At 37.7% G+C, this 19,372-nt stretch overlaps 1 protein-coding gene and 1 long non-coding RNA gene across 4 annotated transcripts in view; one reads left to right on the top strand and one right to left on the bottom strand.

The window, feature by feature from the left end:
• Positions 1–19,372, top strand: part of EPHA6 (EPH receptor A6) — a 405,075-nt gene that overhangs the window by 14,806 nt on the left and 370,897 nt on the right. The gene's annotated exons all lie outside the window — the stretch shown is intronic.
• On the bottom strand, positions 3,952–8,261 carry LOC108640498. The gene is made up of 4 exons (XR_003915953.1): positions 8,198–8,261; positions 6,923–7,018; positions 6,230–6,290; positions 3,952–4,196 (listed from the first exon to the last, which is right to left on the bottom strand). It is a non-coding gene; the product is annotated as an uncharacterized LOC108640498 (long non-coding RNA).

Genomic DNA, 19,372 nt, shown 5'->3' with positions numbered 1-19,372 from the left:
AAGAGTTACTGCAATGGCTTTAATCTGAATATTCCTTCCTCATGGGAATCATCATGAATCTACAACCTGGTTGCCTGAGCTAGAGATCATTTATAATCTCTGATTATTAAATTTTATATTTCTAGACTCCCTTGGAGTAATGTTGCTTCCTGCATGTATTTTAAAATTATGAATATACAATAAAATATGGTACTAGGAGATCAAATTAATCACAAGCAATGAAAAAAATTTTGTGTAAGAGTAAAGCTTGAATCTTTATAGAGTGTTGAGATGGGTTTTTTACTGCTATCATATTTATGTCTTTTAGCACTGTTGTATATAGTACTAAAATTTTCATCACATACGTTTTTTGTCCACAGAGTTCAGGTTAGCCACAAAAAAAAGAAAAAACTTCAGTGAAGACAAATTTAGACACAGGAACATTTAACCAGAGTAATGAATTGTAGGCTTTTTAACAAAATGTCAAAAATAGGATAATAGCTGTAACTGTAACACATGGGGTTATCTCTCTATATATACACACTGTACTATGTTACACAGAGAAGGAAACCTATAAAGCTTATTTGGCCTTCAGCCCCACAAAAATATTCACTTGCCCATTGAAAAGAAGGTTTTTTTTCTTTTCAACATTCCTCTTTTTATTTTCTCTTTACAAAGTAAATCAAATATTAGTGATATGTTGCCAGTAAGCAAAAAAACCAACCTTATTGTGCTCACCATTGCTCACTTGCCACCCACTGATGCAAAGTTTCTCAACAGAAATTTAAACTGAGATGATATTTTTTGAGAGAAGCACAAGAATTATTTAATATTAATAATATTAACATTAATAATTGTAGTCCAAAATTTCCTAGAATTTGAAAGTTCTGTGAACTGAAACTTTTTCATTGTGGGTAACCTTTAACCTTTTACACAGGTTTAAAATATTTAATTATATATACTGGCTAAACAGGATTTTTTAAATTTGTGTTCTTGTAATATTATGAAAAAATATATTATTAAGATTTCATGTTAAAACTCGAGTAGGAAATGCTTTTGAAAAGCTTCTAAATTTTAGCTAAAAGAAATGGTTGCATTTGAAGTTACATTTCTGGTTCCTTTTTTGGAGTTCTAATTTTAAATAGGACTGGTTTAGGTGTTATGTAGAATTGAATTTTTGTCAAAGCAAAGTGCAGTAAAGTGTTAAACCACTTTTTAAGATGTATTATACTTTGCTGAAAACACTCCTTTCTGTGATTTTACTGAAGATGAAACGGATTAGCTACTAAATTGTGGTTTAAGAATAAGGTCAAGGATATCGAACTCACCAAAAAAAATTTCTGAATATTAGTGAAAAATTGTTTCTAGGCAATTCTGTAGTTTTATTCAGTTTCCAGTTACTTTGGGTAGATTTTTTTTTTTACTTTTTCCCCTTATGTTTTGACTTCTGCAAATTTCACTTCATTGCAAGAGTTAAATGTTCATTCCTAATTTTGGATTTGCTTAATTTGCACTGATACATCAAAGCTGGTTTGTATAAATTTTAGGAATGCTGATAAATAACTCCAGTAGTTCCTTGGCACAGGACATGTAAAAAACATTGGGCAGTGTCATAAAAGAAGTTCTGCATTGAATACATCCCACCTGGATTCCTTGGAAGTGGAATTCAAAAATTTTTAGATAGTGTGTGGCTCATGTTGAAAAGGAAACACAGCCCTGTAAAACTCATAATCTTTTGTGATTTGTGATTACTTTCATTACCCTTGGGAGTGTGGCATTAGAAGAATTATACTTTTATTCAAAACCTTAGTTTGTCTAAAATAATGCCACAGCTAATGCTGACTGACAAGATATTTGAGACAGCAACCTTCTTTAACATAAGGATTTTTAAAAATCCTTTTAAAGAGTAAAGTACATTTTGAGACCTTAAATTAAAGGTAAATATAAAGTTCTTACCATTCATGGATTTCCTGGTTCTTTTTTCACTTATGAAAGAAAACAGGGCACTGAATTTTACCACTTGCAGGTGAATGCAGAAGGAAGTGGGAGCCTGGCCACCATCTGAAAGTGGAGTATTTTCATATCTACACTCTGATACAAGTGCAGATGGCATCTGGCACACCTGATGGAACTCCTTGATTAAAAATGCATAGGTTAACAGCTACATATCTTTTGTACCTGTTAAAGTCACAGACCTGGGTGATAGGAACACTGTGTGGCTCAAAAATGAGTGAAACCCTAAGAACCCTGCAATAGCAAAAATCTCCAAAGCACTGGTGTACAGAAGAGGTTTACATTAGATGCATTAATTACCTGAACATGAGCCAGCAGTGTGCCCAGGTGGCCAAGAAGGCCAATGAATCCTGGCCTGGATCAGGAACAGTGTGGCAGCAGGACCAGGGCAGTGATTCTGCCCCTGGACTCAGCACTGGTGAGGCCACACCCGGAGTGCTGTGTCCAATTCTGGGCCCCTCAGCTCAGGAAGGATATTGAGGGGCTGGAGCAGGTCCAGAGAAGGGCAATGGAACTGGGGAAGAGTCCAGAGCACAAGTCCTATGAGGAGAGGCTGAGGGAGCTGGGGCTGTTCAACCTGGAGAGGAGGAGGCTCAGGGGAGACCTCCTCACTCTCTACAACTCCCTGACAGGAGGGGGGAGCCAGGTGGGTGTCAGGCTCTTCTCCCACATAACAAGCAGTAGGACAAGAGACCACAGTCTTAAGCTCTGCCAGGGGAGGTTTAGGTTGGACATTAGGAAGAAGTTCTTTACAGAGAGAGTGATCAGACATTGGAATGGGCTGCCCAGGGAGGTGGTGGAGTCACCGTCCTGGAGGTGTTTAAGAAGAGACTGGATGTGACATCAGTGCCATGGTCTGGTGACAAGGTGGTGTCGGGTCACAGGTTGGACTCGATGATCTCAGAGGTTTTTTCCAACCCAGCTGATTCTGTGATTCTGTACAATGAGAGTGAAGGCAGGACAACGATTACAAAAGCAAATATTACAGTGAACTGCCTCTGGAATTGGAGTGCAAATATTTGGGCTTGTGTTTATGGACTAAATATCCTCTCACCTGAGACCACACTCAGCATTTGGCCTTGTCTGTAGGTTTGCACAAGGGACTTGCTGATTTTCAGTCAGCGATGGAAGCACACCATAACAGGGGTTTTATGCAGATTAAAAAAATCAGTGTCTTTAACTTCTCATGTCTCTTCTAGTGCAGTCTGCATCCATGGATCTGACTTTCCATTTACCTTGGATGGGACCTGCACACAGGACACTTTATCATAAATTTATATCGTTGCGCAACAGTTATTCAAGTGTTGCTCAGAGTACAACTGGGAGGATGAACATTTTGAGGACAAGGAAATTCAATAAAAGTTGTAGCTGAAAATTAATTTCCATGTCTGTAAAATTTTAAAATAAAATTAAATACTAAGGATTATCTTCTTAAGTGAATTGATGGATTAACATATCTTATGAAAAGGAAGCTCAATCTAATTTAAAAGACTCTAAAGACAGCTCACATAATAACATCTTCTTTTCTTGGAATCTGATTCTAACTTGCGAATTATGAAGGGAGTCTTCTTGTCTCTCGTAGAAATATTGTGCATTCTTTTCTATCCAAATGACTGGGAAATTAATCTTCAATCTATGTGACAATATATTTTACATATCTGGTATCATACCTTGTTGTTGAATAGTTTAGACTTCAGCGAGCTAAGAGAAAAAATAACACCACACCAAGGTACTAAAGGAACTTCGCTGTGTGAATCCTGGGATTAGGGAAGAACAAAGGAGTGATGAACATATGCCACATTTTTACTCTGATTTTCTTTGTAGACAGATGATGAAATACATTTTCCAGCAGAAAATTCACAGTATTTTAGGTAACTCTGACTATTCTCAGTTTAAATTAATTAAAATTCTGTATTAAGTGCAGAGCTGTAGATCATCCTCTGTGATCATGTCTTGGGCTGTGTTGCATTTTAGAAATGACTATTCCATCCCAATTGTTGTAAGCCTGGCTTTTTTCCACCCTGCTGTCTCATGAGTTTTCTGGCTGCATTCGTCAGTTCATTTGCTTCCTTCTCTTCCTTCCCAGTCTGTCAGCAGGCTTGCAACATTTTCATTTCTGGTAGCTGCATTTCTTAGATTCCCCTCAGTGTTCAATCTGTTCTGCATCCATTTTGCCATGTTCTGTGCCGAATTTGTAATTGTGTCTACAAATAGTAACCGACAGTTGGTCAGTTGGAAAACAGGACAACAAAGAAATTATGATGACATCAGTTTAATGTACTTTAAACAAAAGAGACAAGTGATATCTAGCATAATTTAATATTAAAGTGTTTCATTTATTACCAGAGTATTGAATTTTCTGAGTAAATTGTGAAAATTTGATTTTTGTAAAATATTGATAACTTGCAATTCAAATTGCAATCTCTGTCTTTAAACTTGTGCCAGCATCTGTAAAATATCCTCAACTACATCCAACCTGAGATATCATGACCCGAGTTATCTGAGTGTGGGTTTGCTCCAGTCTCCCATGTCCACATCATCAAAATGAGGCTTTTTTATTGCCAGTGTATGTTTGTATTGCTCTATCAGTTGAAGATGGTTTGGGACTTGCATGTCAGCTCAGCATATCCTGTCATCAGTGTGTTATCTTAGTGCAGGATTGAAGTATCATGCTACTCTGAGCACTGGAGTTCTTTTTGTGATGCTCATATTCATAATATCAAAATTTTAAACTTGTACAGTATGTAACAGTTCATATCTTCACAGCATTTTAGACACTTTAAAAAGAAAATAATTTCTGCTTTCACAACAATACCAATTTTGTATTTCAAAACAATACCAAGATGACCAACCCCCCTGAAACAGAACTTCTTGGCCTTCCTCTGTGCAAGTACATACTGAAAATAAATCTGCTCTTTTCCAAACAGCAACAATTTGGAAAGAGAGATGTTTGTCTGTTTAGCACAGTGACACTGTAGGATGGCATCTACTTTTGCAATCTGAAGTGCTTTTTATTACAACTCTGCATTTGTGTTAAGAATTTGCCAGCAAATTAATACTGAAGTGTTCCCTTGGAAATTTTATTAAAAAAAAAAAAAAGAAAAGGATATGCTCAGATTGTTAGTTAGGAAGAGTTTTTGCATGAAAGCTGGAAATGTTCATTAGAGCAACCACTTTAAGAAATAGGACTTAGTATGAGTGAATCCCTTTTTTAGGTCATGTTAACCAGGTCATATTACATGTGTCAGTCAGGAGTCATTAGGAACAACTAGTTTTGGACAGAGGATGAAGAACTGAAAATAACTACAGATGTTGGCAACTAGTCTGACACTGCTCTAGTTTAAAGATGAAATCTGCACTGAAGGGGACAGTACAGGGATTTTGAAAATGCCATCATTTGAGGAGAAAAAGGGATTCTTTTCAACAGATAATAAATGATTTCTTTAAAGTTTGTGAATGATGAGGTCATCTCATCTTGGTGTATATTGCTGTTACTTTTTTATCTTATCTATGACTTCACTGCCAAATATAGTCATGCATCGGGATTCTAGTTTTTATTCTGATGGCTAAAGCAGATAAAACACATCATGCAAAATGTTTCTCAGATGTCCCTAGTACTTCAGAAGAACTGCATCTATAATATAGCTAAATTGTCAGAAAAACCACTAAAGATTATCACTGTAAGTGATACAAAAGTGCATGGAAGTCACATAGGACAATTGGTAAAATTGATGCAATATAGATTAGACTGTTATTAGTCATAGTATTTTAGCTTACAGTGGAATATACTGGTATGAAAAGTACACAAGGGTGTTTTGCTGCAATATTAATTTCAACAAAGCTTAGTAGCTGAGTATATTTTCAATATAAATTTGATAGACCAGCTGTTATTTGGGATACAGTTTGCATAGAAAAATCAATAAAGAATGATGGTAAAGGTTTAGCATAGTATTGTTTCAGATAGAGTAGGTGATAAAATACACAATAGAAATCTTTCAGATCAGTAAAATGGATCATATGATAGGAAACTCCAGTTGATTTTGGCACAGTGCAGTTAGTTATAAGTTTGGAAGTTTGGTCCACTGATAAATTTAAGAGATTATGAAATTATTAGAACAAATGTTAGAAATGCAAATGCGGGTCCTTTCTCCTAACATAAAAAACCATCCAAATATTCCCATGCTGAGGGATATGATAAAAAAGACTATCAATTTTGCATGAGGTAAGTTGCAGGTACCTTGAAAGGCAGGATCTTGACAAACAGCCTTTTTCTGTCACAAAACATTCCTTATGTGAGGCTGTTGAGATAAAAAGTTGAATCAATGGATGGACCTGAGAATGATGAAACTTTACATTTATTCTGCTCATTGATAGCACAGGAAGGAAAGGGAAGAGAATGAGGGCAATTTTTGGAAGCAATCTTCATCCGTTAGACAGAAAACTATCTTAATATATTATTTATAAAAGTTTTCCCTTTATAAGGAGATGTGGGGTTATGGTCAGTTAAACTGTGTAGTTAGGTCAAAAAGTATGGCAAGAAACTATCTACTTTTAAGTAGTAGATGTATGTTCAGGTGCATAGTTTGCATACATGAATAAAAGCAGTCACTTTGCTGATATAAATTGTGCCTCACTACTGGCTTTGCAAATGTAACTCTGTCAGTAGAGTTTTACCAATAAAGACTTCAAATGACAGCTCTTCAAACTACAGTTGTGATGTTTAGTATTGTGTATGTATATATATATATATATCTCCTTGAAATGTATAAATTCTGTAATAGAATGCTTATATTTTGCAGGTGGTTTGTTTAAGTTGCAATCTCTCCCTGACCCACAGAAAATGAATTGTTTACACTGAGCCTGCAAATAATTCTGATGCTGCTATGAAAAGAAGCAAGACAATGAGAAATGGGATACAATCACTGCATACCCCATTTAATTTAAAAGCCAGTAGAAGTTCCCAGTGTTCACATTAGCTCTACTTTCACCTTCAGAAAATTTACTCTCGCTGCTTCACCACCTTTACCTACAACAGATGAAATACAGCAGAATTTTTAATAGGGTTTTACCATACGTGTTTTATGGAGTTCAGGAAGAGCTATTAAATAATAAAATGAGTGGACACTTACTGTAAAGAAACAAAACCACCACGTTTGTTTTTGTTGCAGCATGGAATTGTACCAGCTGTATGTTTGTTGAGACAGGAAAACAAGAAATCTACCGTGGAAAAAGTGTGCATAAAGGCCACAATTGATTTAATAGAAGTAAAGGGAAAGGACATTTATAATTAGTTCCTGCAGTGAAAGGCAGCTCCAGTGGCCAAATCCAGAAGATTGACATTAATAGAAACATGACCAGAAAGGTCATATACGTGTGTGATCTCTTTCATTGGTGTGGATTACACAACTAAGGAAACCTTTAAAGCACATATTAGTAATTTCAATATCTTGTAACTGTAAAAAGTTCTGATATAGTGATGGTTGGTCTTTGTTGGAGTACTAGAATTTGTTTCTGTTCAAGTTTCCCACTTGCTTTTAGATGTCTCCTACAGGAAAGTTAATTCTCCGTGCTGAAGAGATGTAAGTGAACTAAGCTGCAACAAAGATTTTATTTGGTTTCACAGATTACAGTTAACCCACTTTTCCTGTTGTCCTTCCAGCTATCATTTGTCACCTTATAAGTGAAATGGCAAAAATGAGTTATGAGAAATGATTTAAGTGCTAGATAACCTAAATATTTGTGGAGACATACAACAGTAGACACACTAACAGGGAAAGATGTGCAGAGTTCTGATATGATTTAAACAAAGAAATAATAATAAAAAAAGATGTTTAGATAGCAATGACATGATCAGAACAAGAGGCAGTTAATTACAAAAGGCTTTAAACAGTCATTTTGCATAGTGTCATAAGTTTACATGTTGTAAAAACCAAGTGGGGGATTTTTCTTTCCCCTGCATTGCTGTAAAAGAAAGATGTTGAACAAGGGAGGGGGAGGGTGGTTGGCTAGGGTGGTTGACACACACTAAAGAAGTAGCAGCCTTACAGTCCGAGCTAATGGGCCTCAGAAGACTGAGGAGGGGGGTTGGGGGGTGAGATTTTTTCTCTCCTCAGGAAATGGCAGGGACTTCACTTTTGCCCTGACTCAGAGAGGGGGGGTGTGTGTGGAGGGGTTCTGAGGTTCATTTTGGTTTTGGCCTGGTCACCTGGCTGCTTCTGGCCTCGGTTTGCCACCGTTTTCCTGTGCCCTGTTCTGCCCCCAGCCCGGACTGGCTTGGACTCCATTGGAGAGGTTTGATCCACTGCAGAGGAACCTTGGAGGGAAGAGGCCTCCCCTTCCCTCCTCCGCTCCCGTGTGGCAGCGGCTTGTGTCCATCAGCGAAAGGGGGGAAATCCCGGCCACAGCCAGCTGCAGACAGCGTGAGTCCATAGGAAGAGCCCCTTTTTCCCCTTTTCCCTTCCCCCTCTGGGTGGGGGTGAATCCCCATTTTTGGCTCTCCCGTCACCGAGGCCCCACACGCCAGAGCCCGACAGCGCCCCCTGCTGGCCAACGCCGAGCACAGCGCCCCCTGCTGGCCGTGGTTAGAACTGCGCCAAAAGGCAGAAAGTACCAAACTGGGTTTTTTTGGAGGGAACTTTGGGTGCAGGATTATTGTTAAGTTGGTTTTGGTTCTTTTGTTGTTCTGCCAATGCACATATATACTTTAATAAAGGGCTGTTATCTTTTCTTTCTCCATACTTCCTCAGCTGGAGCCTCTTAATTTGGAATTTACCATTGCTTGGAGAGTCTTCCTCATGACTCATCCTCCTTAGCAAAACACTTCAGTCTCATTAAACTGAGACAACAGACTGAAATGGGCTGGTAGAACTGAGTCCCTAGAACTCCTAAGAGACGAGTTCCAAAAGTCAGGAGAGAAAGGATCATGTCCATGATCTTTAGGGAAGAGATCAACATTTGAATATGGTCAGATGATTCCTGAGTGACAGATCCTTTCACTGTTGAGAGGAAATGGCATATTCTGTTTTGACAATGCTAAGATTTGTGAAGGCAGTGCCAGTAGGTCAAACAAGAAAACTCACAAAATCATAAAAACATAGAATAATTTAGGTTAGAAGGGAGTTTTGGGAGTCCAACCTCTTGCTCAAGCAAAGCTGTTTTTAAAGGTAGACCAGATAACTCTGGATTTTTTCCCAGGAAAATTTGGAAGATATTTTCAAGGAAGGAGATTCCTCGGTCTCTGGGCAGCCCAGCTCTGCACTTGACTCTCTTTGTTGTGAACTTTTTTGTTTCCTTTACACGTGACCAGAGTTTTCATTGCTTCAAGCTGAAGAAGTTTGCTTGTGTCCTTTCATTGTGTTCACAGCAGTCTAGCTGTGACTTTTCTGTGACCAGATTAGCTGCAAACATCATGGGAGGTACCCCCCTGAAGTGTTCTTTTGTCAGGCTGAACTCAGCTTTTCCTTACACCTTATGTGCTCCATTCCCTTCACCATCTTACTGAATCCCTGTTAGAATTACCCCAGTAAGTCAATATTGCTTTTTGCTGGCAAGTCACATTCAACCTGTTGTCCACCAAGACTCCCCATCCTTTCTGAAGGCAGTTTCCTGGCCAGTCAAGCCCCAGTTTTTACCACCACATGGTCATGCAAGATTTGACTCTTACCTTTGTTGAACTTGCAGAAGTTTCTGTTGGTCCATTTCTCAAAATCTCTCTGAATTAGAGCTCTGTGCTCCATATTATCATCCTATCCCTCTAAATGAGTGTCATATGCAAAATAGCCAAGGGTTTATCCTAATCTATCCATAGATACGGTGGCAAACCATGACAAAATCCTCAATAAAGTCAAGGTAAACCGTGACCACTGCTCTCCCATCGATCAGGTGAAATTTGCCCTTGGTAGATCTGTGTTCTCAGTCACATACTTCTCCTTCACGAATCTTCTTCTGAGAAATCAGAAGACCTGCCCCAAAATTTCACTCAGGGCATGAACAAAAAGTGCCAAAACCTACCACAATTATATTTCCAAACGCTATAAGGCTCATGAGGTCTTTAAAATCCTAATATCCTAAACAAGTGAAAGAGACTTTCAGTGTTATTATTGTTGCTAATAGTATTATACATGTGAATAGAAAACCAAATATTTATGGAAATTAATATATTGAGGTTAATACAAAGATATAAATATGGATATTGCTATGATGGCAACATTTCTGGAGAAAACCTTGGCAATCTTAATGAGCATAGTCCAACATGCTTTCAAATGTGGAGTCTTTGAGGATATGGGATTTTAATAACCTCTGTTATGATAAAATTTATTGCTTTTAAAATATTGGAATTTTAGGGGGATTGATAGGTTTTATTTTATTAGATTTTTTGATATTTGTGATTTTATTTATGTTAATTTATAGAAGACAAAATTATTCTGCTTTGTATTACTATTACAAAATACATGGGTTAAATAAATTGTATAAATGCAATGGATTTTGTAGTTATTTTGTAGGGCAAGCATAACAAAAATCATATGATGAGTATCTTTTTTTCATTCTACCCGTGATTATGCCACAAGTCAAAAGCTATTTTGACATACTTTTCATTTCATATCCTTCTGTTCTTTGTGTTTAATGAGAGTCTTGCATGTTATTCCCCGCATGTGAATTCTGAAAGATGAAAGGATCAATGCATTCCGCATCAGTGGGTAACTGAACCTACTCAGGAAATCAAAATAGAATTATTTTTATCTATGAAACACTTGTCCTCTGTATTATGATTCAGGTTTACTCATGTGGTTTGCTCCTCAGTCATTAGAAGCCATGAAATGATTAGTGGCATTTATCAAACCAGTCACACTCCACTGGAAACACCAGTGTGCCTGGAGGGAACAAGGAGCCTCTCTGCGAATTATTCTGTGAGGCACTGCAAAAACAAAAAGGGAATCCACAAATGAAACATCACCTGAGACCTTCAATATGAAAAAAGTAATTCCCGGGTGCACTAAAAACGTGGCCTTGAGAAAAAACAGCAAGTTCTTTTTTGGATGAATGCTGATTAGCTGGGTGCTTCAGAAGAAAGACAGTATCTTTCGTTTCCTGATTATATCCTCATCCAAAGAAACTCTCCTTTGAAAAGAAAAGTGACTTCCTTAAAGAAGTAATCAACTTCTGTATTAACTATATGCTTTCTACCAGGAAATGGAATTTTGGTCAGTTCACTCTGTTAGGAAAACAAATGCTGACATTAAGAATTGTTCATACAGTTAAATATTTCCCACTTGAATTTTATGATCAAGGAATAAAAGTAATCTAACTAAAATTACTATTTTGAGGATATGGATACTGAAACTTCATTTTACTAAAAATGCATTGGGACACTTGGAGATGCTGGGGGTTTTTTTCCGGTAAAGGAGTAAGTTATATGTAAAATATGTCATTAACATACAAATAAGACCTGAAAACTAGAATACTCAATTTCAGTTAATCTGAAGGTTTTTCCATGGCCAATGTCAGGACATTGACGTGACCTATTCAGTCCCCTCTCCCTGCTATTTTCAATTCTTTGGTGTCTAGTGAGACACTGGCATATGGATTTCTGAAACAAATAAAAAGACATTTTAGTTCAGCGTTAATATGTATTCCTGCAGGCATAAACAATTTTACTGTGGAAGATTTAGGGAATGAGATAGAAATAAAGACCTTATAGATCTATAAGGTCTTAAGACCTATAGATCTTATAAACCTTTTAAGATCTAATAAAGATCCAACTGGAAGTTGGATGTAAGGCTGTTGTACAAAATGCTGAAGCTCTAGATTATGTAAACCAAAACTAAAATGTGGGGTCATTGTGGTCATTAATCCCTTTCTCCTACCTGAAGTATTTTTTGTACTTGATGAGCAGTTTCCAAATAAAAGTTCATTGAGCCATAATGTTAAATGAATCTGTGTAAGCTCTTGTAAAATTTATGCGTTTCATAGTCAACACTGAGTAAGTACATGATTTGAACTGTAGTACCTAGAGGAATTTTAAATTTAGGTAGACGTTTGTGACTTCCTACGTGGAGATCGAAGTGAGGTTTAAACTGCGATGTGAGTTACTTCACAGCCTGTCCAATTGCTGTGAGAGAAAACAAAATAGGTATTGATGAATTTGAAGTTCTGGTAGCATTTCAGAAAAGAAGAGTTGGATTTTTTTAGTTTCTCTATGTTGGTTTTGGTATCCCCACTGTGGTTCTGCATCCATCTTGGGATATTATAGTCTAGATGACTTGTTGGCCTCAGAGGACTCTACGTAACAAACCCCAGAGCTGTATGTTTTGAATGCACTGTTGTCCTGCTTTGAGCTAAACCTGGGACTAGATCACTTCCCAAAGTCTCTTCCACCTTGGATAATTCTTTAATTCATATATTAGAGACAAAAATACTTCTACCTGCACTAATCATTTTGATTTAAGGCCATGTCATTAAATTTATGTGATGCCATGACATGTAGTGTTCAAAGTTTTGCAGATACCTGAATGAATACATAAAATAATTCAAACATATTTTGACCCAGGGGTTTAACAGCATTCAGGAACAAACAGCTCATTTAAAAAATATGATATATGACAAGTTGCTTATTTTTTCTATCTTTGTAAAACATTTTCTAGTTAACAAACCTGTTTGGGCTTTTTCTTATCAAAATGTCTTGATATAAAGCTTGTATTCATTATCTTTCATAAAAAGGAATGCAAAGTTGAAGCATTAAAAAAGGCAAAACCTGACACTTAAGGGTTTTTTCTGCACTAAAAATCCACATTACTGAAGCAAAGCTGTAATGTAAGTTGCTGCCTTGATCAACTTAAGATGCTTTTGGCATTTTGATTGTAAATAGTGTCGTAAAATGGAATTCCTGAGAAGAATGAATCTCAGATGAAGTGAATTTTTCTCTATTCTCTATAACCTCACAAGACCGATTTTTTTTTTCTGCAATATAATCTCAAGTTTGAGGCTGTGATACATCTCCTGTGAGCTTTGACTGTGTATTAAAGCATCAGTTAGGAAGATTTGCTGAGGTTTTATTATTACCTTTATTAAGTTACTAAATTTCTCAGCTAGTTCTCTAGAGGAGAATCTTAGTGCACCTACAGCAGCATAGCTCGTTGTCTTGGGAGATACATTCCCCTCCTGCCTTCCATGGATTTCTCCTCTGTGACTCCAAAGGGTTCAGCACACCTGATATTTCCTTAAAGCAAAAAGGGTTTAACCTTTCAGGCTTCCTGAGGTGAAGATAGTGCTGGTGATATAATACCAAATTCTTCCCATGAAAAAGATCAAGTCTTAGTCCTGAAATGCAATAAAAAAGAAGTGGCTTATCTCACTCAAGCTACCTCAGGGTCAGCCAGTAGCAGACCCATATTTGGAATTAAGAAACTCTTAAATCTTGGCAAAGCTTTTTATTTCTCTTCCTCTCACACCATTACACTGTGTAAAACGATCTGCCTTTCTACAAGTGTATTTTCTGATATCATGCTCAGGTTTCTAACATGGCATTTTAAAAACAATATTTATTATAGTGATAATTTATGTGGGAAAGCTTTATGGCAAACCTGGTTTCACTGCAAGAGGTTAGTAAATGTAATAAAAATATCTGATCTATCACAATAGAGCCTTTTCTCCGTAACTTAAACCTTTCGAGCAGTGGCACATGGAAAGTTCTCTATTTCGCAGGATCACACAAGTTATTTTTTTCCCCCTACTTCAACCTTACCTTCAAGTCCAAAGTGCTGTTTCAGACAGCAATCAGCAACACTTTGTTTTGTCCGTGGCCAAAGGAAGATCTGCAATAGATGCCAAGTGTGACCACAGGCATTCTGGGGAAGGTGCAAAAAGCCCAGCACTTGTAGCTCGGAACTGTGGCATTCAGATAAAGACTTTTAGGAATATGGTGTCAAGAATGAAACATTCATCTCACAGCTTTAAATTGCAGCAGCTGCTTTCAGATTTTCTTCAGCCACAGCAAATAGTCACATCTTTACTTGCAGGGACTTATTGGCAGTGAAAGTTGTTGAATAAATTTGAATTCTGCTAAGTAAAGATTTCCCCTCTTCATCTGATTTGAGATGCACTTGCAAGTCCAAACATATTTAATACGAGCACAAGAGGAAAATGTGATTGTTTTCCAGTGGGTCTCTTCAAAACAAATGTTTCACATTAATATTTCTGACAGAAAGAAAATGTGAAAATAATTTGGCCCACATAGAAAAATCGAGATTTCAACTTACTTCCCAAAATTATAATAAAAATGTTAAAATTTATGAGAAATAGTGCTCCAGCATGCCTATGTAACAATTTTTTTAGCAGATTTAATGCTTTTGGGTGGAATAGATAGATTAGAAATGTAATATGTGTTGCTATATTCTAATATTTTCATTTTATTTCCATTTTTTATTTTCAGATATTATAAGGAATGAAAAGTGAGATATACATGTAAGTGGGAAAAAGGCTTTATTAAAAGCTTATTATTCTGCAAAGAACAGTGTGTTTAAAACTTTTGCTTTTTTTATAGATGATGACCCAGATCTTCCCAAGTTATGCTTCCTAGTGAGTTGTGTGAGTTCAGTAAAGGACAAAGCTTCCTAAGAGGCTGAATATTATTGAAGATCTATGAAAATTTAAATTGTGTTTAAGCAGAGCTTCTCTGCTGCCTTTGATGTTGCTGTTTCCTGGCCCACTGAAGGGAGGGTTAGCACCGGGTTTGTTCACTTACATAATGAGTGGTTTTTGTACTGAGAAAACCATTGGCATTGCAGGTAAAATAATGAACATTTTTTTTTCACTGTGATTTAATGTATCATGTCCTTAACAATGTAATTTACACAAATCTTAACAAGTGGAGCATTCAAAAAACCTCATTCATTCAAAATACAGAGTTCACTGAAAAGCTCCCAACTGCACAGGCCTTAGTGGGGTTGTTTCTGCTTTCAGATATCACCTCTAATCATGTTATTTTGCTCTCAGATTTTGGGATTATAGGATGTCTATTGAGGGAATGTTGTAGGAAAAACTGCTGCTAAGAGAAGCATTATCACTCCATATAAGTGAACAAGTATAATTCTGTTATTAAGGTGATGGTGCTTGTGGACATAAATAAGACAAAGTTTATAGGTGGAGGGGATGTAATTCATTAAACTACTTCAGCACACAATCTTTCATGCACAAAAGCTTTCCTTCTGCTCTGCTTGAGATAGACTAGAAAATTTATCTGCTTTTTCCATTAATTAATTAGTAAAAGCTATAACCTCCACTCCACAAATGTTTTGTTGCCCATGGAATAAGTTTGGTCCAACATGTAAAATTGTAATCATCTAAACACAATCTAAACAGCATGAAAAAATTTGATTCTTTAAAATCAAACCACAAGTATTGCAAATCCTTAAAATACAATAACTAATGAAATGTTTTTTGTCTAGAAGAATTAGTTAAGCACTGCATGATTAAGAGCACATTAGGAATATTGTTTCTGATAGTATTTTTATTCAGAATTTAATACAATCTTTCAAATTTGTATACTTTGGTGGGAGCAAACAAAAATACAAATTTCAACATATGCAATTGAATGCATAAAATGCACATTTATAATAAAAAATCCAGAGCTCTGTGGGAACAACTAGGCCTGCATTGTAGATAATTGAATCTTTAGCCTAAGTTCATTTAAATATGTGAAGGATTTATAGAAATAACTACACTTAAGAGATTCCTGTAAACAAGTTTTAGTAAATAACTGGTTGTGATATGAAGGATTAAAAAAGATTATATGTTTCTAGAGAAACTGAGTTGGACTCTGAATATTCTGTATAGATTAGGGCAGTGTGAGATCAAAAACTGTTTTATATTTCCACTCAATTCAGTGAAAACTGAGCCCGTGAAATTGTGGAAACATCAGGACCATACATAAAAAGTTTTGAGCAACTATCCTCTTATTTCCTATTCTTTTAAGAATGCCTGGGAGAAAATGATATAGTTTAACAGATGTGTATTGGATCCAATGAAATCATTGATATAGGCCCTAAGCAGACATAGAAAAAGAATCAAGGAAGGAGACGAAGATATTTTTGAAAAGTATGTGGACAGCCCTTAATAAAGAGCAGAGTTTCGTTCAAATTTCTATGCTGCTTCTACCAGTATTTCTGTGATGTTTTACTAATACTACTCATATTTCAATGCAAGGGATGGTCATTAGGCCTCTCAGTGATAATAAATGAATATTATGTGTCTCTGATGTATAGGCTGAGTATAATGCTTCAACCTGTAAAGTAAAATATGTGAAGCCATTCTGTAACACAGCAATTTTATGAAAATGCAGGAACCTTGGACATCTCCAGTAATAGTGCTCCTCTTCAGGTGCTTTCTTTACATAGTAGTTTAGTCCGTGTTTTCTTATAAATGCAGGCTTCTGTGGCTCAGTTTTGTAAATGGAAATGTCTCTGACCATCATAGCAAAGACTGCAGCAGTTCTGATTCTGATTTCTGATGGAAGTCAGTAGGAAGAGATGAAAAAAAATCTCTTTCTATGCTCTCTAATTACAGCCTTGGTACCCAGGCTGTAATTATTAAGAGGGAAATTTATATTCGGAATAGCACAGGTGTTTAGTCTCTATTTCTAAAATTAATGAGAGTTCATTAAAAAAAAAAAGCTACAGTATATAGTCAGCTTAGTGCAATTAGTTTGAGAAAAGTGCACCCACAGCCACAGCTTTTCTTCAAAACTTGCTCCCAAAAAGGAAAAGTGAAAATCCTGACAGCAACCTTCAATCGAATGTCTAAATGTAGCTGGAACACCACTCCAGGGAAGTGCCCAGCAGTGGAACTCCAAAGCTGGCTTTGAGTTTTCTTCACGTCAGTGTTACCTTTGTGTCATGTCACACGCAAAATCAGGAGTAAATGCCTTTAATGACACTGTTTTCTTTTCCACATAAGGAAAATATCTTTCTTATCTGTCCTTGGAACACTCCATGGCACAAAGAAATCGCTTCCTTAATGCCATTCCAGTTTACTGATAAAATGAGGCCATGTAATCAACTATACTTTGGAAAAAATGAAAACACATAAGGCATCTCAATAGACTGTCTTGTAAGCTGTTCTACTTAGCTGTGATGACAAATATCTTTTGCCACAACAGTGTATTGTTAATCTCTCATATCAATGCTTCCTATGCAGTAAAGCTTCCATCAGAGATCTAATCCTGCTCCTATTTAAGTCAGAAAGAAAAATAGAATAGGTTTGAGGCCAGAATATGCAGAGAACTATGTAATCTCTGTAAATAAGCAGGCATTCTACTTGTAATCAATCACAGGGCAAGGAGCAGCAAATATTAGGAAAAAACATATAGATCATTTTCTTCTATTACTATATTAAGCCTCTGATTTTACTGGTTTAAGTCTTTTAGTATATAATAGGAGATAATGCTGAAGTAAATACTGTAAGGACAGGAAATTGATTATTTTATTTTGCAATGCTGCATGTCCCTGAAAAACAGAATGTGGTAGGAAACCCCCCTAGGGTTTGTGTTCAATACAATACCCAGCCAGTAACTACACACTATTAATTTATTTCTCTGATAACTTGGAATATCTATTCTGTTTTGACTCCTAAAAAGTTGAAAATATTTTGAAGCATTTTCTTTCTCATCAGTAGCACCTCAAGGAAGATGTAGTGGTTTGGACTTTGTTTTTCCCCCAGAGGCTAAGAAAAGTGGTAGACCCCAAGGGGTGGAAACCCCTGGAAGTTTTGAAGTTCTGCCCAATGGGCGCTCCTGCAAAAATGTAAACATATCACAAGCTCACCGGAAGAGATGAGTTGTAGTTTGGTTGTTGCAGGAGAGGTGGCCATGTTGTAGAGCCACGAGGAAGGGGCTCTGAGCCCCTTGGGCCCTCTGGGCCCTCCCAGCCCCTGGCTGGGGGGCTGCGGGGACCTGGAACAGCATAAAGCTGGGCTAGGTGCCTGTAGTTATGCCGGGAGATGTTTTCTCCATGGGCGCAGAGCAGCAGCCGGCACTGACCAGAGAAACAGTGGCAGAGAGCCGGAGATAAGAACCTGAACTGGAGGAGCAGCAGAAGCAACATGCAGCACCAGAGAAAGGACTCCTGGAAGGAGAGCCGGGAAAAAGAGAGCCAGCAGCCTGAGAGACAGAGTTCTGGGGGTAAGACTGTACCAGCCCCCCAAAACTCCTTTGAGATCCCTCTGAGAAAAGAGGGAGATGGACTCCTATTAAGGAGAAGAGTTTTAGACATGCAGCACCGGAGAGAGAGAGGAGCTGAGAAGCTCAGAGCGTCCCGGAGCTGGACCGGGACGGCCAGAGGAATGCGGGGGGAGTTGACCTTGGCTCCCCCCTTGCACTGCTGCCACGGTGGCAGCCTGAGAGACAGGGCACAGAGGCCCTGCAAGGAGCTGAGTCTCCTGGAGATACCAGACCGTCACGAAGACCCCCCTGTGTCTTCGTGATATGACGTGGTGATACGACCTTGTCTGGGGTTACGAAGCCCACGGAAGACCCCTCGGTTGGAGGCGATGGGGCCGAGAGAGGTTTGGATACCTCCCTCGTGAGTGCTGGCAGAAAGCCAGCTATCAGCTGCTGCATGCATGTGAAGAAGACAGACTGCTGCCTCAGAAGATGCTGCTGCTTAAGGACTGGAAGGGATCTGTCCTTCTTTCCCTCCTGGACTTTTATTTGGAGGGGAGAAGAGATCTGATCCACTGTAAATACTATATGTCATGGTAGAGATAGTTTGTGATCATGTGTATAATGTGATATGGTATTTATTTGTACAGTCATTGTAATATATTTCCCTTTCCCCCACTTTGAGTCTGGTGTGTTTTGTCTGGAAAAACCCATCTCACATTAGGTTGAGATGTGGGAGGGGGAATGGAGCTAGGGGATTGGATTTTGCGGCTATCTCAAACCATGACATAAAACAAGAACATAATAGTGAATTCACATTGCTGTGGCTCAAATCTCATTTTGGCTGTTTGTGATCCTGTCCTGGTATTTAGAATATTAAGCCTGGTTTTAAAATATTAGTGTATTGCAAATGGTTAAATCTGCTGATAGAGTGTCACGAGACTTGTGGTAAATGGCACCTTAACTGACACATGTTGGTGTTGTGTGGCACAAAACATGCCACTTCCCAGGGAAGATGGACACTTTGTCACTACAGAGGCATCATGTTTCTGAGGCAGGTGGCTTGTAACTGCTGTTGATACTGTCTTTTTGCAGACTGAGTAAATGTCACAAGAGATACAGTGTGGTTGTGTTTACCCTTGGCATGAGTGGAAATGACAGATTGCAGGTGGACTGAGAGGACATTCCCAGGGACGTTCCCATCAGCTGTTCCCAGGGAAATAGGTTGGG

The sequence above is a fragment of the Manacus vitellinus genome, unplaced genomic scaffold (genome assembly GCF_001715985.3).
Source record: "Manacus vitellinus isolate BGI_N305 unplaced genomic scaffold, ASM171598v3 scaffold_35_pilon, whole genome shotgun sequence".
Lineage (NCBI taxonomy): Eukaryota > Metazoa > Chordata > Aves > Passeriformes > Pipridae > Manacus > Manacus vitellinus.
This window is presented reverse-complemented; position numbering and strand designations above follow the sequence as displayed.